The following is a 22049-nucleotide window of genomic DNA, read 5'->3' on the forward strand; positions in this document are numbered from 1 at the left end:
GAACACAAAGAAAGGAACCACAGACACTGGGGTCTACTTGAGGGTTGAGGGTGGCAGGAGGGAAACTTTATATAAACTCAAAACAAATCTGAGGTTGATCCTATTACTGATATATATATCACTTTATATATATATATATAAAATACACAAAGAAATTATATATATATAAGCATGTAAAATGATGCCTGATCATAACACACTCAAAACAAATCTATGAGATTGGTCCTATTATTGTCCCATTTAATAGATGAAGAAACCGAAGTGGAAAGTGTTTAGGTAAGTTGCTGAAAGTCAGACAGCTAGTAAGCTGAAGAGCTGGGATTCAAACCCAGGCAAGTAGGCTCCAGTCTGACTCCGGAGCCCTCTCTCACAGCCCCTTTGGAGAAATGTCATTTCCAAAGTCCCACCACTTTCTAGTGGAGAACTCAATGTTTTATGAGTTATAGTAGAAGGTTTGTTCCAATAAAACAAACATTTTCGCTTTTCGATCCACCATCTGCGGTGGAGCCACCACCAAAATGCAGATTTTCGTGAAAACTCTTATGGAGAAGACCATCACCCTCGAGGCTGAACCCTTGGATACAATAGAAAATGTAAAGGCCAAGATCCAGGATAAGGAAGGAATTCCTCCTGATCAGCAAAGACTGATCTTTGCTGGAAAGCAACTGGAAGATGGATGTACTTTGTCTGACTACAGTATTCAAAAGGATTCTACTCTTCATCTTGTGTTGAGACTTCGTGGTGGTGATAAGAAAAGGAAGAAGTCTTACACCACTCCCGAGAAGAATAAGCACAAGAGAAAGAAGGTTAAGCTGGCTGTCATGAAATATTATAAGGTGGATGAGAATGGCAAAATTAGTTGCCTTTGTCGAGAGTGACCTTCTGATGAATGTGGTGCTGAGGTGTTTATGGCAAGCCACTTTGACAGACATTATTGTGGCAAATGTTGTCTGACTTACTGCTTCAACAAACCAGAAGACAAGTAATTGTATGAGTTAATAAAAGACATGAACTAACAACAACAACAACAACAAAAACATTTTCTCTGTACATCCAACTGCCTTCCTATGTTAGGCATCTACATCATATAAAAACTTTAAAACGCATCTAATTAGAATCTTCCACAGAGCCTAACCTCCTGAGATACCCTTATTTTTGGCAGATATCTCCTACAAAACAAACTGTTGAAGTACTAATCTAATATTTGGGTTCTCTAGATGTAATAGTTTCTAATTTCTGAATGATTTCTTTCTTTCTTTCTTTCTTTCTTTCTTTCTTTTTTCTTTCTTTCTTTCTTTCTTTCTTTCTTTCTTTCTTTCTTTCTTTCTCTCCTTCCTTCCTTCCTTTTCTTTCTTTTGAATATTATGTTGAGATTCATGAAACCCAGGAATGAAGGTCTCAAACTCCTCTCAACACCTAGAATATACTTAGCTTCTCAGAGAAATGTAAACAGTTTGGTCCCTTGGGAATTATTTTTAAAACACTAGTCATCTTTTGTTTTGAAACTCAGCATTAAAAAGTATGTTTTTGGATTATGAATATTATATCCTTCTCCAACGAGGTACAGCAAAGGTAGAAAAAGGAATAAGGTAGCTCCATGAGGGTATTAACCCAATGAAGCAAGGAAGCTCATTAATGAATAATTTGGAATTGAAATTTGGCCAGAATAGTATTCCTCACATTTCTCCAATACTAAGGTTATGTATTTGTATGCAAAATAAAGAAAGAATTGAGGCAATTATCTAGATAGTTTAAGCTACAGACCACTTTCACTGATAACAACCCACACAATTATAGTCTCTATTGGTTTGGCTGGAATTATTCAGACAGCTGCCTCAATTTTCCCTTTCACTTTCCATCCATAGAGACGACCAAAAGTAAAAGGACAAACCATAGTTGGAATTGTAAATGCAGAGTTCCACATTTTATTCAAAACATGAAACTTGTTAAGCTAGAGAAGTCATCTCAAGGGAGAGATTGTTCTACAATAACCAGAAATAAATCCCTCAGTCTCTAATTAGAATGACTTACTTGAATCCTAGTTAGCTTTGACAATGCTCTGTTTTTATTCAACTTTCCAAAGTTCGGCAAAGAAAAATAATTATTAAACACCTACTATGTCAGAAACTATGGCAGTGTATTAGTAGAGTTTATTTCATTCTTTTTAGAAACATTGTCTAAGTAGCAGATAACATTCCATTTTGCAGAGAAATGAAACAGGCAAAGTCAAGATTTTTTTTAAATATAAGAACTTTGCCCAACAGAATACTCTTAGTACATACTGGAAGAACCAGAGAATTCTTTTGATATGAACCTCAGTATTCCATCCACCATGGAGACACGGATGATAGAAAAATTTTTAATCGGGGAACTGAAAGGCAGTACCTTTTGAGGTCTTTACTGCTTTTAGCGTAACAATCTCTTTAAAAAATAGAAAATCTCCTCTAAATTAGTAATATTAAAAATGAACTGTTTTGTTCACTTTTGCCCCTCAATATCTTGCTAGTAAATTAGAATTCTTAATTACTTCTGGAAGTCAATTAGTTTGGCTCAGCAAGATCCAAGAGGAAAAAAATAAGAAAAGATAATAAAATCGTATTTGAGAATACTTACATTCACAAAATCAATTTTATCCAACAGATGGTTGTTGTTATTCCCATTTTGCACTAGATACAAGTAAATAATACCATCATGTAGTGAAATGAGTCTAGTTTTTGTATAGACTTTTTGAATCAGAAACTTAATAAAGGTCTAAACTTAACTTTGAAATGCACTTTGAAATGTATAATTGGCCAAACAATTAAATTAAGCAAGAGTGCATTCAAAATAAATCCCAACTAACATGGAAATAAGATCCCAAAGTAGTTCTGACATTTACATCTAGAAGTTGGTCTCTCACCAAGCATTGGTTTTGATCTTTAATCAGAGAAGCAGGTCAGGACGACTTGGGAAACTTGATCCAATTTCACTGGCCCAGAGCTCATCCTGGTCCTATGGTCTGATTCCTCAAGGATAGGGCCTGGACATACATATTTTGAAAATGTTCCATTCCTCTCCCATTCGGATCAATGTGATGACCAAGATGTACTCCAATAAGTAACAGACCCTAATATTTATATTATTGCTAAAACTGAAGCCATTATTTTGAGAAGTTGAACTCCAATACTCCATTGGTTCTTTCTAAGAATGCCATACCAGGCAAGATGTTCTATGTGAACATAATGGAAATTTGTTACGGCCATGGGGGACAATCATTGCCCATAGCACTTTCAAATGTTTATAGGTAAACATCATGGAAGTTCTGCTTTATGGTACCAAGCTTTGGGTTTCTGGACTCTGGGAAAAATACCTCATATATACTATAAATTTTATCTTGGATCAAGCTAGATCTTCAGAGGTTGCCTATGTGAACCAGATTGCCTGACTCCTGAAGGATTTTTTTCACTGAATTACACTTTAGGTTGTGCCATCAGACACTTGGCTTCTTCTCACAATGACAAAAATCAGTGATTCTGTCAGGTTAGTTCAAGTAATAAGCACAAACCCGTGTCTTGCAGGAAGAGCAGAACCACAATAGAGTGAGGTTCCAGGGAAACCTGCTATGTCATTCAGAAATTTCCACAGTCCCCATGATCAGCTGTCTCAAACCTCAGCTCAGCATCAGGGCTTATGGATTACACCATTGCTAGCCCAACAAAATCATCACCTCTGTGTGTCCTTTTCATTTTGTGCCTATGTATTGTCTCAGCTGCCTCTTGGCCTCTGCAACCTAACTTTTCTCCTTGGCCCTTCAGTTCCTGCCCACGCTTCCAAATAATTGCCTCCGCTTTGTACCTATTGTCTTCAAACACCCTAAAAGAAAACATCCAGTTGTTTTCTCTCAACTTCAGTCATGCTTTCTAAGCAAAGCTTTTTTGTCAGATGGCCTTGTAGGCCACTAGCCAGTCTGTAAACACCAGTTACTCTTCAGTCAAGTGCCCCTCCCATCCCCAGGCCAATTAGCTGTGGCCATAATGTTTATAATTGGGACATTTGTTATCTGCGCAAGTGTGTGTGTGTGTGTGTGTGTGTGTGTGTGTGTGTTTGTGTGTTAGAAGGGGAGCTATAGGGTACAGAGCACAGCTACTTGTAGGCCAGCCAGCTATGGCTAATTTCCTTTCCTTAGTGATCTGTGGCTATTGTAAGCACTTTAAATTTTAGTTTGTCCTGGTTTGCACTGAGGAATAGTACACAAAATATTTATAGAGACTTGTATTGCATTTATTTTAATTATGTTGTTGAGAATGTACAACTACATCTCACTGAATACACTTTTCACAGGTCTAGGAGATAAATTTCTCTTACATCCTGATGCAAATAAAAGCTTTGCTTATCATGAGTTTCTGGTTGGTTTTGCTCTTATGTAAAAGATTAAATTTGTAAATACCCATTGGAGCAAATCAGGGTTACATTTGTGGTTCACCTCTGGCAACAATACAGAATTTTGTGGTCGGCGTCTAGAGCTCAGCCTATTCCTACTTTTACTTTATTTCATTTTCCTGTTTTGATTTTATTTCACCTATTTATTCTCATTTATTTTATTTTTATATTTTATGATATGTATCTACTTAAGCCACAGCAAATCTTAATTTTAGATGAGATAAGATATTAAAAATGACCAAAGCTGGCCAGGAGCAGTGGCTCATGCCTGTAATCCCAGCACTTTGGGAGGCCAAGGCGGGTGGATCACAAGGTCAGGAGTTTGAGACCAGCCTGGCCAACATAGTGAAACCCCATCTCTACTAAAAATACAAAAACTAGCCGAGCGTGGTGGTGGGTGCCTGTAATCCCAATTACTCGGGAGGCTGAGGCAGGAGAATCGCTTGAACCCGGGTGGCAGAGGTTGCAGTGAGCCGAGATCAGCCACTGCACTCCAGCCTGGGCAACAGAGCAAGACTTCATCTCAAAAAAAAAAAAGACAAAAGCTATAATTATTTATTAACATAATTATTCATTCACTAAACTATATTTTTCAAGAAAAAAGCAGTCATAGCATTACACTTGTGTCTATATAATTCATCCCAGTTCTAGTCACAATGAGTACTTATTAAAAATTTGTTGAATGAATGAATGGTTCAATGATTTTTACCAAATATTAGAAGATGATAAATTCCACACTGCAGATATTGAGTAAAATATGCATTTGAAAAATAAGATTATTTCAAGAAAACCAGCAAATTTTGTTATACAATCTTGGTAACAATATTGGTCAGATCTTAAATTCTGATTCATCATAGCTACAATATCTCTTTTCTTTTCATCAAACAACACTACTACAGTCACAAATAGCATGAAAGTGAGATTCATTTAAGTTCATAAAGTTTATAAGGACAAAACATGAATTGCATTTTATAATCACTGAAGACCAAAGCTAATACTTTAAAAGCAAATTGCAAATTCTTTTAGTAATTGCTGCATTACTATTCATCATTGTAACCTGTCTCTGAATCAAGTTGTATTTTCGTGTTAGTGTCCTTTGAAATATGTAATTCCATAAGCATTCCATTGTGATGAAAGCTCTTGTGTCCATCCAAACAGAGAAAACACTGTATCACAAGTTACTCATGGCAAGTTTTTGGCAGCTACTTAAAGGGGACAAAAAAGAGGAATTTAATATAATTCAATCAAAGACAGGGGAATGCACATGAGAGAAAAACAAGGCTGGACAGAATATTAGTAAAGTCAGCATTATAACTGAATGCAATACTTTATGGTATTTAAGAACCAGCTAGAAGGAATGCATTGTGTTAGCATGATACAACAACTAATTCATATGTGTGACTACTAGATTTCAAGCAAAAACTTAGCTGTACTAGACATTAGGGTATCTGGCACGAAGATGTCACTTTATGTTTCTGGAAAGATAAACAGCCAGTCATGATTTCTTTCATAGGTCAGGGAAACCTAGGATGCCATCAGCGTTCTACAGCTTGCTCTTGTCTGCATCCTGGACAATTTCAACATGTCACTGGAAATAACATGTTGTGCTGTTCAAAGGCTGCCTGAAGAGGAGAGCAAGCCTTTCCCATTGCACTTCCTCTAAACCATCTCTAAACACCTTCTTAGACTCAAAAATAAAAGCCCTTGACCTTTTTACGTAAAACTGAAGTGTATGATCATTGGAACTGATAGTCTACGAACCTACCCTGGATGGACTCCCTTCCAGGTCCTGAATGAGAGAAGTGATTTGACACATCCTCTTGGTTTCAGATTCTTATTCACTACTTTTTAAAATAGAAGCAACGTTGAGGGTAAAATCTGGATTCATAAAAGTCTGCATTAATTATATACTGACTCTGCACTATTAAAACAAAGCCCTTTGACAAGCGGCCACCAGATACCTTTCAGAGGAGGGAGTCTTGGCTGTTATTCTTACAGCGTCCCTGAAAGAGCCCTGATCCTCTCTCTGGCTGCCGCTTTTGTTTCCAGCCCTTCTTTTTTCAATGGTTGTCATGGAATCAACTTATTAGCATATGAAAAGCCATGCACAACACTTTTCCCTTTACCCCTCTCTCCCCCACAACCAAAAGCCTGTTGCTAAAGCCTTAGTCCTTAATATTCATGTAAAGGAGGGTGGGGTGTGAGAACAGAAATAAAATTGTGAGTGAAAAAACAAAGACGTTTTCAACTTGCATCCTCTCGGGCAAAAATGGCTGATTTTTAAAGAGTTAGAATTTTCTCAGTTTCTGTCTTTTTACTGAGCTTCCCCAGGTTTTGGCAACTGTAGTCTCCTACCCTGTTATAATTGACCTTATTCACCAAAATTGGTTTTAATTGCCTCATCAGTCAGAGGACAGATATGTGTGCTTCTCAACGTATTATGACAACTTTTGCTTAATTTGGGATTAATTTCAATAATCAATTCTCATGTTTTCTTAAAAATAACTTCTAAATTTCTTCAAAATTTTTAGTTCATAAGTGACAGAAAATTCTCTTTTTCTTTAAAGTGATCTTATAGGTTATGTAAACTACAACTCATGAAAAAGAATAGGCATGTGTTTGGTTTCTGAAGTTGTCTTAGCCCATGTTTATAAGCTACGTTTTGTCTCACCTTGTATATATAGGGTCAAAATAATACATTGTTTTTCTGTGTAAAAATAAATCTTGCCAACTCCTCCCAAATACACTTATGTAACTAACTTGAAAAGGCTCTAAGAATGTTGCCAAATAAAGAGGAGACTTCTCCTTTTTTGTTTTTTTTTGTTGTTGTTGTTGTTGTTGTTGTTGTTTAATGAGACACAGGTCTCACTATGTTGCACAGGCTGGTCTCAGACTTCTGAGCTCAAGTTATCCTCCCACCTCAGCCTTCCAAAGTGCTAGAATTACAGGTGTGAGTCACCACACTGTCCAAGAGAAGACTTTCTTAAAACAACAAACACAACAAAAATCTCATGAAGCACACTATACTCCATATTCTACAGTAATATAGACAAAACCCGTTGTGCCACCTGCAAAAATATTCTTGCACAGCATATAAATGTAACACTATCTGGCTTCCAGGAAATTTCTCAACCTAGTCCCCATCTCAATAACCTTTAATAAACACCTAGTATGATGGTGATGATGATGATGATGGTGATGATGATAATGATGATAGTTAGCAAATAATTAGAGCCATGTGCTGTTAAGAGCATTAGGTGATTGATAGATTTAATAGTCAAAACAATCATAAGAACAGAAGTTGATCACTTCTTCAATTTGAGGACTTACTACACTCAATTGTGAAAGTTCTTTTATGGAACAAAATTCTAGTGAAATGTACTTCTGTCCAAATGTGACCACGTTGGTTTGGATAAGCCACCTATATAGTCCACAGATGGTATTAATCAGAATTCCTTCAGTGGTTAGTGGCAAATAACCAATTTAAGTGAATAAGCAAGAAAACAAAGGAGGAGGATAGTTATTGACTCTGGAAATGAAAATCCAAGGAAGGCACTGGCTTAAAGCATGGCTAAATCTGAGGATAAATGTATAAATGTCAAGTGTCCAATATTTGACCCTTTTTTTTCCTTCTTCTTTCCCATCTGTCATTCCTTCATCTTTCAGCCCTACTTTTGTAGTTGAGCTCTGTTATGCTAGAAAACAATGACAGTTCCCTCTGAGCAGCCCAAGAAAGTGGCTGAAGGAAGTTCTAGATTTACCTCCCCTTCGTTTAGTAACCCCATCAGAAAGAGGTCACTCCTTTCTCCTGGTTCCCATGTAGCAAAAGCAGAGAAAGATTCTAACTCGCTTTGTTTGGCTCATAGGCCCAAATTTTAACTACATCTCCATGGCCAGGGAAATATTTGGCCAGTTCTTGTTACTGCCTACTTAGATGTTTGGAGGTGCAATGTCTGTTACACAAAGAGGAAGATGAGAAAGCCTTCAGGGGATGATGGATAAAACCAATAGCTACCTATAATCCACTCCTCCATGTTTACTCCATGGAGGCCTTACTACTCCATGTTTGAAATAAAATATAACTCAAGTTAAATTAGGGCTTCTAATAACCAGCTTCTGTAATTACCTAAACTAATGAGATTAACAGAGGTGTGTCTACTACCATGAAAAGGAAATAATATTAAAATTTGTCCTTCAGGCCGGGAGTGGTGGCTTATGCTTGTAATCCCAGCACTTTAGGAGGCCAAGGAGAGCAGATCACTTGAAGTCAGGAGTCCGTGACCAGCCTGGCCAACATGGTGAAACCCCAACTCTACTAAAAATACAAAAATTAGCCGGGCCTGGTGTCATCCACCTGTAATCCCAGCTACATGGGAGGCTGAGGCAGGAGAATCACTTGAACCAGGGAGGCAGAGGTTGCAGTGAGCTGAAATCACACCACTGCACTCCAGCCTGGGCAACAGAGCAAGACTACATACCAAAAAAAAAAAAAAAAAAAAAAAAAATGTCCTTCAGCCAAAATTTTACCTAGCATCTATGCAATGTGAAGTCTTGGACAAGTTAGAATGGGCCAGTGTTAAGGAGACATAGCAGAGGCTCAACTGTATTGAGAGGAAGCTCTTTAAAAAATACAAATCAATCAATCAAGACATATTTACTTAGTTCCTACCATGTGATCCACAGTGTGCTTTATGCATAGGGAGAAAAAAGATGAGAGGCCCACTGGCTATCAGATGATAGAGGTAACACTGTAATTACTCAACACACAGCCTAGAGGGTAAACTGAAAAATAAAATTCATTCTTATCCACCAGAAAAATCAATAAGAAAGTGATAAGGCAGAGAGTTAGCCTTTGTCTAAGTAATGGAAGCCTCAAGCCTCAGGGATGTCTCCTCCCTACTACCCACCAACATCCCTGGGTTCTTTGATATCCTGCTAACCCCTGTAGTAGCAGAAGCAAAGCGTGGGATTTGGGCTTAACTGGGATTGGCATAAGGAATTTCTAAAAAGCCATGAGTGTCTCCTACCTGCTTGTTACTATTCCACATGGTGTGAGTTACCATTCCACAAAGTGTGAGACAGATGTGCAAGTGTTCATGTAATTTTTGAAACTCTTAGTTCTCTGCAGCCTCTATGTTCTTGTGATTCTCACCTACAAAGCATCTTGGAAAAAGGTGCTATGTAAAGGGTGCTTATTACCATCTGAAGGCATCTCATCGCCCTCCCAGTCACCATGCCGAGAGAAATGAATGGGAGTCCTGAATGTGAAAATCTAAAACCCATGCTGGGTGTGGTGGCTCATGCCTGTAATCCCAGCACCTTAGGGGGCCAAGGTGGGAGGATTGCTTAAGCTCAGGAGTTCGAGACCAGTCTGAACAACATAGTGAGAACTTGTCTCTATTATTTTTTCAAAATAAAAAACTTAAAAAAAGAAAATCTAAAACCTCTCCTTCGTGGGTGAGCCCATAAGTGATTCTGTTACCCACAAAAGGGCCTATGAACACAGAAAGAGCACTGCTATTTGGAGATTTCTCAGGGCCTTAAAACATTTCTGTAATTTCTATTTATAGCAATCACTTGTCCGTCAGGTTGTTCTATATATTGAAACATTTGGAAGCATAACCCCTGACAATCAGATACTACTTTAATTACTTTAAACCCACAACATTGGCTTTGAAACTCTTACCAAAAAAAAAAAAAAGTTTATTCAACAAACCTCAAGATGTTCCTGTACTTAGTAGATTAAATCTCACAAAAATATTCGTCATAAACTCAGATTTTTCTTAAATTAAAAAACATCACTAAATACCTCTAATTTTCTGTCTCCCGTGTGGAATCCCTCTTTTCCAATCAAATGTTCTTTCTTTTGCTTCAAAAATCAGTTTTGAGCACCCCTCTATCAGAAACCTTCCTTGATTTACTCCACCCTATCTTGATCCATCTATTACTTAACACTTTATAGAGATTTGCAAGAAACCAATCGGTAATCCACAAATAATTATTGAGTCTCTATTACATTCTTAGCCCTGCAAAAGTCTTGTGGGAAAATCGAAAAAAAGTTTAAGAAAGACATGATCTTTTCCCATATGAAGTTTATAGTCTTTCTCATGAGACAGTATTTACACAAGTGAAATATTTTAAAACAAGACAATATATGGTAAACATGCTGAACTGTATGGTTCAGATAAAAGTAGAAGTGTTCTGTCTTTTCAGTGACCATGATATCACCTCCTGTGTGCTCCCTGTTAGGTTCTAGGGATATTAAGGTTGCTAAAATGCAAAAGTGGCTGTTGTAAGACTCACCATCCAAAGGGAGAAATAGACACATATACAGATGGTTATAATCAATATGTTGAGTACAAAGACAGAATCTGTGTATTTGGCTCTGGGAGCACAGAGGAAGGGTACCCAACTCACAGAGGAAGGGTACTCAACTCAAAAATGTCTCCTTATATTACCAAATGTCTTCTGAGCAACAAAATGGCCCCCAGTTGAGAATAATTGGTCTAGAAACATTCAGAAAAGTATTAAAGAATGAATGGAGCTTTGCCAGGTTACAAGTACTGTTGGGGCAGGGGAAGTGAGAAACAGCAGAAGTGAGGAACAGTATGACAGTATGGTGTGTGCAAAATCAATGTGTGCTACATTGCAGGAGTGTAAAGAGCTAGATTCTCTGCTTCAAATTCTTTTAACATGATGAAACACCTAAATAGATAAACCAACAAATAAATAATCCCCATACATGTTTGCTGAAGAGCAGAAGCAGATTTACCAGGCCTTGAGCATGTTGGAATCTGCTAGGCTTTGAGGACTTTCAGAGGTATAACAGGAAAGCCAGGCTGCAGTCAGGAAGCATTCTAAGCAAGCATGTCTGGAAAGTTGCCAGGGGTCTTATATGAAAAGGACCTGAAGCTCAAAGTCTCCAGTAATTTATTGTGTTTCATTTTCTCATGCTAAATAAATATTCACTTTTGTACCTGATTTTGTATTCTTTATCATAAAGAAAACCCCTCAAATTGTATAAAATTCCATTCCCCAGAACCTGAATCTGCCCTGCTGAGGAGAGATCCGCAATGAATTACTTTGCCAGGAAGGTAGGTCTTGACCTGAGCTTTGAATAGAAGGCTCCCCTGCTGAGGAGAGAAAGAAATTGTATTCCAAGTGGGGGAGTTTTGTCTCTCTGGGATGGCTTAAATGCAGACTTTCCCAGAAGCAGAGGTGGACTTAATGACCATGAAAGATCCCACCCCGCCTTGTGATTTTGTGATTTCAAAGTATTATACTTACACGGGTCACAGTGTACCTACAAGCTTACGACCACAGATCCTGCATGTTGCAGGTCTTGAGTGTGAGCCATTGCTTAGGGATAGCACAGTTCTAAGTATATGTCATAATATATGTATCAACTTCAGAATGAAAGAGCCACTTCTTAGTCCCAGAAACAATTGTCATTCAACTAGAGGCTCTGAACTGTTGTTTTCCCCTTTGTATTTGTATGGATTTAGACCGGGTGATACATTTTGAGGGTGGTATTTTTTTTTAATGAGGCTGATAATACAGTTCTCTAAAGTTTTCTGGTTTAGGCCAATGTTTTAGACTAAAGAACTCAGTTTGTGCCAACCGGAAGTGCTATGCAAAGCTGTCTGGTAGAGTTGACAGAACTCAGGATTTGGAGTCAAAAGACCTGGGTTTGAGTCCCAGATCTCCCACCTTCTTATAAGTCACCTGGTACAGGCACATCTTAAAGGATTTCTGGGAGGAGTAACTAGATTAATTTATCAGGCAATGGTAAAGCCAACTGTATTAGTCCGTTTTCATGCTGCTGATAAAAACCTACTCCAGACTGGGTAATTTATAAAGGAAAGAGGCTTAATGGACTCACAGTTTCACATGACTGGGGAGGTCTCACAATCATGGCAGAAGGCAAAAGGCATGTCTTACATGGTGGCAGACAAGAGAAAATGAGAGATCAGAGCAAAAGGGGAAACCTCTTATAAAACCATCAGACCTCATGAAACTTATTCACTACCATGAGAATAGTATGGGGGAAACTGCCCCCATGATTCAATTATCTCACAATGGGTCCCTCCCATAACCCATAGGAATTATGGGAGCTACAATTCAAGATGAGGTTTAGGTGGGGACACAGCCAAACCATATCAGCAACCTGTATTTTATAGTTGGAGTCTGTTTGTATTGATTGATTGCTATAATGATTGTTAAATATTAAATATTTTGACTTTTACCTTGCATGAAGCACAAAGGAGATGCCAGTTAAGATTTCTGCCTACCACTAGCAGAAACTTTGCAGACAAGTCTTGCTGCTGTAAGCACAGATTTAATTGTTGGTTACAATATGGAAGATGTTATTCTAGAAATGAACCTTTCTGGGGTCATAATGGCTTTGAGTTCTTTTCAAGTAGGTACAAAGATTTAATGCCATGCTGTATGAGAAGCAAAGTCATTAGGGTGGGCCCAGTTGTTCTCAGTCCTGGCTGCACATAGAATCACCTGGTGTATTAGTCAGGGTTCTCTAGCGGTACAGAACTAATGGAATATATATATAAAAGGGAGTTTATTAAGTATTAACAAACTTAATAAAGGGGAGTTTATTAAGTATTAATTCACATGACCACAAGGTCCCAAAATAGGCCATCTGAAGGCTGAGGAGCAAGGAGAGCCAGTCCGAGTTCCAAAACTGAAAAACTTGCAGTTCGATGTTTGAGGGCAGGAAGCATCCAGCACGGGAGAAAGATGTAGGCTGGGAAGCTAGGCCAGTCCCTCTCTCGTTTTTTTTGAGATCGAGTCTCGCTCTGTTGCTCAGGCTGGAGTGCAGTGGCGTGATCTTGGCTCACTGCAGCATCCACTTCCTGGGTTCAAGTGATTCTCCTGCCTCAGTCTCCCAAATTGCTGGGATTACAGGTGCCCACTACTATACCCAGCTAATTTTTGTACGTTTTAGTGGAGATAGGGTTTCACCATGTTGGCCAGGGTGGTCTCGAACTCCTGACCTCAGGTGATCTGCCCGCCTTGTCTTCCCAAAGCGCTGGGATTACTGGCATGAGCCACCATGCCCGGCCTCCAGTCTCCCTTTTTACATTTTTCTGCCTGCTTATATTCTAGCTGTGGTGGCAACTGATTAGATTGTGCCACTCAGATTAAGGATGAGTCTGACTTTCCCAGCCCACTGACTCAAATGTTAATCTCCTTTGGCAACACCCTCACAGACACACCCAGGATCAATACTTTGTATCCTTCAATCCAATCGAGTTGACACTCAGTATTAACCATCACACCTGGGGAGCATTTTGAAAACACTTGTGCCTGCACCCTACCCTAAACCAAAGAAATCAGAATCTATCTGTGTAGAGTCATGGGAAATCTTCCTCAGGTGATGTCACTGTCCATCCAGAATAGAATCACTGCAGCTAGATATCTATTCTCATTCAGTGCATGAAGCAAGTACCTGGCCCTACAGCTCCTCTACCAGCAGACATTGTGGCAGGTGTCCACTTTCTAGATGAAACCTTCCTTATAAAAGACCTACTGTAGGCCAGTAGGTGGCTCACACCTCTAATCCCAGCAGTTTGGGAGGCTGGGGCGGGTGGATCACCTGAGGTCAGGAGTTCAAGACCAGCCCAGACAACATGGTTAAACCCCGCCTCTGCTAAAAATACAAAAAATTAGCCGGGGGTGGTGGTGGGTGCCTGTAATCCCAGCTACTTCAGAGGCTAAGGCAGGGAAATCACTTGAACCTGGGAGCCGGAGGTTACAGTGCGCTGAGGTCACACCATTGCACTCCAGCCTGGGCAACAAGAGTGAAACTCTGTCTCAAAAAAATAAAAAATGAAAGACCTACTGTGTATGTACCATCCATAAATCCAAGCAAGAGAGGATGCTGCTCTGCATCTTATAAGGGAGCAACCTGGCCTTCTTTCAACAGCACTTCTCTTCATGAAAAGGACAGTCCACGGGGCCAAAGAGATACCCCCACCCCACCCCACCCCAAACACATCCTTAATCATGCTTTGAGTTCCCAGGACCCTAAAATTCCCTTCCCAATCAACTAAAACCAACTTCTTAGGACCTGACTAGGCACACCTTTAGGCCAAGGGATGTCCCAGAGGTGGCTGTTGATGAGGGTGTTAATGCAGCTTGGATACGTGTGGTGGAGTTTGAGAGGTCCCATGCATTGTAGGATGGGGGTAGGGTCTGAAAAGATGGGGGTAGACCCAGGACCTAGGGCAGTGGGCCAGGCATTGAGAGGCCCGATTTCCCTGGCCATCCAATTCCAGGATGAAACTCCAAGGAGTCAGGGAACTCTAAATTCAAATCCAGCCTCTAGATAGTTAATGAAAATACATTTGTCATGAAGGGAGGGTAGAACATATTTTATGTTTTACTTAAGAATGTTCGAGCTTGCATCATAACTTTTAAGTATTTAGGCATATGGCTTGTGGGCCTCCGTTTGTACTCTTGCCCTGGGCCCTGCAAATGTTAGGGGCGAGCCGAAAGGACACATCTTTGCCTCACATCCCTCCGGGATGTTTGCTTATTTGAAATTAGCAGCCATGGAAGCTTTCCAAGGCTCTTTGAATGCAATGAGAATGTGGTCCATCAAAAATGCTGTCTGATTTTATTGCACATGAGAAGTTGTTAACTCTGGCAGCCCAGCCAGATTCTTGTATGTTCTCATTGTCCCTTAGGCCTCCCCAGCCAAATCCTAATGGGGTAATGAGTCTGTGCCTATGAGATTTGAGGGAGGGGCTGAGGGAAGTGTAATCAAGCAAATCACAAAGTGCTGAGCTTAGAGAACGGAAGGCCTCCGTTCCTTTGACTTCATTTTCAATTCACTTAATTTCAGGGTTGGATCCCCCCCACCCCGCCCCTTTGGCAGCGAAAAAGAAAAGGAATGTTCTCTGTCTTTCCTCTTATAAAACCTGGAGCATAATAACTGCCCTGGACTGTTAGGAACACGGTGAGGAGGATCTCAGAGAACAGGGACTGCTTATAGCCTACATATGAAATTGTATAAGCAATTGTCGTTTTTCCCCCATTCATTAATCTGGCAGGATTTACTAAGGGTTTTAGAAGGGAAACATGGCTGTTTTAAGAGAAACTACAATAAGGAAATGGTGGGGGTTGGGCAGAGAAGGCCAAGGACAGAATTGAATTCACACTTTATAAATCTGGCACAGTGTATGTGAACTGCTTCATGAACTGGCTGATATCAGGCAAATAAGAAAGTTAAAGCAAACCAAGAGCTATGCTCAAGCAGTCAGTTCTCCCAGAAAATTAACCAGGCACTTTTAGGAGTATGAAACTCCAGAATCCAGGCAAATGGCACAGAGGTCTCTGAATGGATCTCAGCAGCTGCCAAGGCAGCTCACACATCTTGCACACCAAAGGAGTCACTTACCCTCCTGAGGAAATGAAAAGTCCCTAAGACCAAGCCTCTCTGGAACATGTCATAGGCCCTGGGAGAGCCCAGGGATAACCTTTAGGGTTAAGTGTCCCCATGATGCTGCTGGTATTTCAGTGAGAACAGGCAGGCCGGAAGGAGGCTGGTGTGGGAAGCAGCCCTCACACAGATGTTAGCATAAAAGAGCTGTTTACTTGGTGATTAGTATCATGAAATGAAAAGCTCAGGTTTCAACTGCTTAGGGAAGAATGATTATTTTTCTCACTGTGCAGCCTTTGCCGTTGGCACAGAGAATGTATTCATCAACGTCCCAGGTGTCACTCTCGGGCAGGTGGGATTCCAGGCTCAGGTTGGGCCATCACCCCTGTCCCCATCTGGAGAGACATGGGGACTTGCTCAAACTTTTGTATTTATGTAATGAGTAAGGGGCTGAATCCCAGAGGAGTTACCCCTCAGCCAGGCTAACCTCAGGGTTCTGCATTTACCATGAGTACATCACCACAAAACAGTGACCAACACGACCTCGTTCCTAACTTCCCCGGAAGGGCAAGGGTGAAATGGACCAACTTACAGATTCATGGGGTGCAGAGAAAGAATTAATCAGCACCCTCTTTTTATCACCAACAGGCCTACCCATGGCCAAGACATCCAAATTGTGCACACTGTGGAAAGATCACTCTCTTAGTGCCTCAAAGCTTAGAATCAGTTTTATTAAATTATTCTAACATTTCCCCCAAAGAAGTATGCGCCAAGAAGCAGCTTATTTTCTGGAAAAAAAAACACGCACTTTGAACATAAAGGGCTCTTGGTTTGAATACCAGTTCTTCCACTTATTAGTTATGAGATCTTGGGTGAGTTATTTAAGAATTCTGCATCTCAGTTTCCCAATATATAATATAGAGATAATAATAGCTACATCACAGAATGATTATGCAGATTAAATTAGATAACTCCTGATAGGCACTCAATACAAGGAAGCTTTTATGAACAGGAAATGTGCTTTTCAGAGAAGCCTTTACCTCCCTCCCCATTGTAAGGTCTTCGAGTTCAACAGCAGCATCTGGGGTGGATTCTCCTCCAGAGCTACAGTGCTGCCTCCTCCTTTCCAAATGAATAAATCTGGTTGCTCCCATTGCATATATCAGTGTCTAAATAAAACTTTTGGTGAAAATGATTTCAAAATACAATCTGAGGGGCTAGATGTGGTAGTTCATGCCTATAATTCCAGCACTTTGGGAGTCCCAGGTGGGTGGATCACCTGAGGTCGGGAGACTAGCCTGGTCAACATGGTGAAACCTCGTCTCTACTAAAAATACAAAAATTAGCAAGACGTGGTGGCAGGCACCCGTAATCCCAGCTGCTCGGGAGGCAGAAGTTGCAGTGAGCTGAGATTGCACCACTGCACTCCAGCCTGGGTGACAGCGAGACTCTGTCTCAAAAAAAAAAAAAAAAAGTCTGAGGGATTCCTTCTTGCCCTCTCCTTCCTACCATCCCACTCTACCTTCCACGTTGCATCAGGAAAATAGCGTCTGGGGAAAGAATGGGAGACTCAGCTTTTCTGGGAAGTAGTGATGGGCAAAGGCAGTTGAAGGCTGTGACCTTGAAAGGACATCAGAAGCTACCCAATAGAAACCCCTCTGAAGCTGAATGCTAGATGATAACAGAATGTCTTTTTTGAGACTTGTTTTCTTACTAGCTTCAAGGCTGCCCTAAAGGCAGACCAGAAAGGGGCAATTCCTACACCCAAGGCCCAGGTGTGAACCCAGCATCCTTACTTGTAATTGCATGTATGGTAATTGTCTGTCCAGCATATCCCAACCAGAGATGCATACCATCTTGCCTCAATCCCGTTTCCAAATTCTTTTCTGCATATAGAATACTATATCTCTACTGCCATATAATACTTGTTATTATCATTAGGCCCAATTATCACTGATACCACACAACAGTATTTTTTAAAAGTCTTGATGTTATAATGACGGATGTTATGGTTTGGCACCACTCTTCTGCCTGATCTCATACAGAACTTCTCACATACCACAGATAAGATGCATGAATAAATAAATTGCTTTTAATGCTGGATGACACATGGACTGAGTGTGTAATGGCAGGTCCATGAACAGGAAGGTAGGGAAAAACATGTGTGGAGAGACTTAGACAGATAGACTGCTTAGAACCAAAAATAGGTAGTTTAGAATTACACAAGCATCCCTGATCTCTTCACGACAACAGAGAATTTTTACCTGTTCTTTGTCTCATGTAGCTTATAGGTCTACCAGAAATTCCTGGAGGTGAACTAGAGCAAGACATCCTTCACTTTTCCTTCCCTGAACTGAGTTCACACTTTGCCAACATGAAATTTTGGTTTGCTGTTGGAAAGAATCTATGTTAATGGTCCCAATCTTAACAAAACATGCTGTCAGAGGAGTTTGGGAATAGAAGGGAAGAAAAGGGTGGGCCCAGCTGTGTGGCTCTTCAGCCTGAGCCCTGTGGAAAAGATTACCATCTGGAGACTGTGACCTCTTAGCAAGTGCAAACATCATTTAACTCTTTAAAAGCAACTAGAGCATCCATCATCATTCTTTAAAACAAAAAGAAACAAAAAACCAACAAACAAATATGAATCCCTTACTTTTGCAGGCACTGTGCTTTGCAAAGGGAATAAGATAAGCCTCTCAAGCAATGATTCACAGGAAAGAGAAGAGAACGTTACAGTCTCCGTGGGAATGATAAAGGAGGTAGGGGAAGAGTCTGAGACCACAAGGCCCACACTTCTTCAAAATGCCCCTGGCCACTCTGCCTGAGTCTTAGCTGGCCTGTGAAGCCCTTACATGGATCCTGGGCAAGTGCTATGCAGCATTATTGTTTACAACAGGTTTATATGACCACATTAAGAGTAGAGTCATTATAGAAGAAGCAGGATTGAAAATAAATAAATAAATAAATAAATAAATAAATAAATAAATACAAAAGAGTAGGACCAGCCAGTTGGGCAAATAATTGTCACTAATCTGTAAAGGTCACCAAAATGTTACATGAATCAATGTGCACTGATCTCATTCCTAGTGCCCTTGAGAAAAAAAAAGAAAATACTCTTCACTAGGGCAAACTCACTGCTATTGAGTATTTTGGGGGGAAATAGTGGTGGCCATCAACTGAAAATTATGATCACAGATAGCTGAATTCTGACAAATTCTAGAACAAATAACTGAAGATCTACTGAAGTTGTTCATGGGTCAAATAATGGCAGAATCACTGTCCTGGAGACAGCCAAAAGGATATATCCCCTGGGAAGTGCCTACTGATGAAAAACAATAGACACAGGAGGTGAATATATTCCAGCTTTCCTGGTGGTCTTAATTACTAAGTCAGTATGATTACATGGTCAATCAAATTGATTGTTGATTAGCTTAAGTGGCTGGAGGAAAAAAGCACATTGATTCTTTTCTCTAGGTGGTATTTTATGTCAAATAAACATTGTATTTTTCTAAGGATCTCTAGGAAATGAGATTTATTCTCACTCTTTAATAAACTTTTCCAATGATTAAATGCCTTAAAATCCAAACATTATTTTGCACATTTTACCTAAATTTTCTTGGTGAAATGTAGACTTATTTTCCCTTTGTTCGAGATCACTTCTGAAATAGGGAGTCCTCACAGCTTCATTTATGACCCTGAATAAACTACCTGTTGATATGGTTTGGATTTGTGTCTCCACTCAAATCTCATGTGGAATTGTAATCCCCAGCATTGGAGAAGAGGCCTGATGGGAGGTGATTGGATCATGGGTTTGAACTTCCCCCTTGCCATTCTTGTGATAGTGAGTGAGTTCTCACGAGATCTGGTTGTTGTGTGTAGCACCTTCCCCTTTGCACTCTTCTTCTTTCTCCTGCCATGTAAGATATTCCTGCTTCCTCTTTGCCTTCCATTATGATTGTAAGTTTCCTGAAGCCTCCCCAGCTATGCTTCCTGTACAGCCTGTGAAACTCTGAGTCAATTAAACCTCTTTTCTTTATAAATTACCCAGTCTCAGATATTTCTTTATAGCAATGTATTGATATAATAAATAATAAATACTCTTTATTAATAAATAAAGAGTATTACAGACTAATATACCCATCTTGTTTGCAATAAAATTCAAACTCTTTAATGTTGCCTAAAAGATTCGTCTATGACTTGCCTACTCACCCACTCTTCACCTCTCCGATTTCATGACCTCCTACTCTGCCACTGCTTACTGTTTCAGGCACACTGACCTCATAGCTATAAAAATACCAGGCACATGCTTGCTCCAAGGCCTCTGCACTTGCCATTCTTTCTCTCTAGAGACCTTGTTCCTAGATATCTGCCCAGCATGTTCCCTCACATCAGATTTCTACTAAATATCCCCCAACCAAAGAGGTCTTTCATGATAGTTCTGTATAAAAACTACTCCATAATTCTACATTTAACTGCTTCATTTTTCCTTATTAATATTTTAACCCAAAATATTTATGTATCTAATATATGTTTCCAACTATTGTTTATAAGATTTGTGAGGTCAAGGTCTTTGTTTTTGTTCACTGATTGCTGTGATTTGAATGTTTGTCCTTTCCCAAACCATGTTGAAATTTAATTTTCAGTGTAACAATATTAAAAAGTGGAAACTTTTAGAAGTGATTAGGCCATAAGAGCTTTGCCCTCATAATGGATCAATGCCATTATCAGGAAAATCTGTTTGTTATTGCAGGAGTCGATTCCCTATGAAAGAATGACTTTGGCCCCATTTTACATCTCCCTTTCTCTCTCTTTCTTCCTTTCTTTCCCCTTTTGCTATGTGATGCCTTTCACCATGTTATGATGCAGCATGAAGGCCCTTACCAGATGTCGACACCTAAGTTCCCAGCCTCTAGAAGTGTGAGAAATAAATTTCTATTTACCATAAATTTCCCAGTTTATGGTAGTCTGTTATAGGAGCACAAAACAAACTAAGACGCTGTTATATCCCCTACAGCAATAGGTGAACATTTGTTCATTCAATAAGTATTATTGAACATGTCTATATGACAGACACTGAGACACATACCAAAACCAAAGGTGCACCAGAGAGATGTTAAACCAGCCTTTTCCAGTCTGAGGAGAGTAGCCTGTTGAGGGCTATGAGTGTTGTGATTCTTTCCTTTCTCTCCTGTTCTTAAGCAAAACAAAGACAACAGCACACACTTTTCTCTTCCAGAGCCCTTTCAATTTTTTAAATACACAAATTTCTTCTTGTTGTTTTGGTTGCTTTTGACATTCTTTTTTTTTTTTTTTTTCTTTTTTTTGAGGCAAGGTCTTACTCTGTCTCCCGGGCTGGAATGCAGTGGAGTGATCTCAGCTCACTGCAACCTTCACCACCCACGTTCAAGCGATTGTCCTGCCTCAGCCTCCCAAGTAGCTGGGACTACAGGTATGTACCACCACACCAGGCTAATTTTTGTATTTTTAGTGGAGATGGGGTTTTGCCATGTTAGCCAAGCTGACCTTGAACTCCTGAGCTCAGGTAATCCACCCACTTTGGCCTCCCAAATTTATGGGATTACAGATGTGAGCCTCTGTTCTTGGCCTGCTTTTTCAATTCTTAATGATCTTCTCTTTACATTTACAGACTAATACCTTCCATTTATTATCTATTTTTAACAGATTGAATTTTCTCTTAGGCAAAAGGTTAATTTTATTGTAAAAAGACATGACATATCTTGAGAATTTATTATTTTTGACTTCTGCATATAACCTAAAGTCATAGGTTTCAGCAAGATTAGTAATGAACAAACTCATGCAATGTTAGGAGCTCAAATTTGGTTAGGCTCAGAAAACATTCCAAGGGTTGCAATATTTCTCAAATGCTCATCTTTGCATTTGAGCAGAAAGCCCACTATGCATGTAATCTCCATTAAGACAGCAGTATGCCAGCCTTATTCACCATTGCAGGACCCACAAGTGCCTCACATAGTAGCAGGTAGTAGTGAATCTGTTGTCAGCTTCAGTGTGCCCAGTCAGTGCTTCTGGCTTTATTCTTCTATATATATATGTGTATATATATGTATTACATATATATATGTAATACATATATATATATACATATTCTATATATATAGAATATGTACATATTCTATATATATAGAATATATACATATTCTATATATATAGAATATGTACATATTCTATATATATAGAATATGTACATATT

At 39.6% G+C, this 22049-nt stretch overlaps 1 pseudogene; it reads left to right on the forward strand.

Annotated features, from left to right (window-relative positions):
- The first annotated feature begins 518 nt into the window (after nucleotides 1-518).
- Nucleotides 519-1007, forward strand: LOC101150719 (ubiquitin-ribosomal protein eS31 fusion protein-like; annotated as a pseudogene).
- Nucleotides 1008-22049: the final 21042 nt, after the last annotated feature.

This window comes from Gorilla gorilla, chromosome 5, assembly GCF_029281585.2.
Source record: "Gorilla gorilla gorilla isolate KB3781 chromosome 5, NHGRI_mGorGor1-v2.1_pri, whole genome shotgun sequence".
Lineage (NCBI taxonomy): Eukaryota > Metazoa > Chordata > Mammalia > Primates > Hominidae > Gorilla > Gorilla gorilla.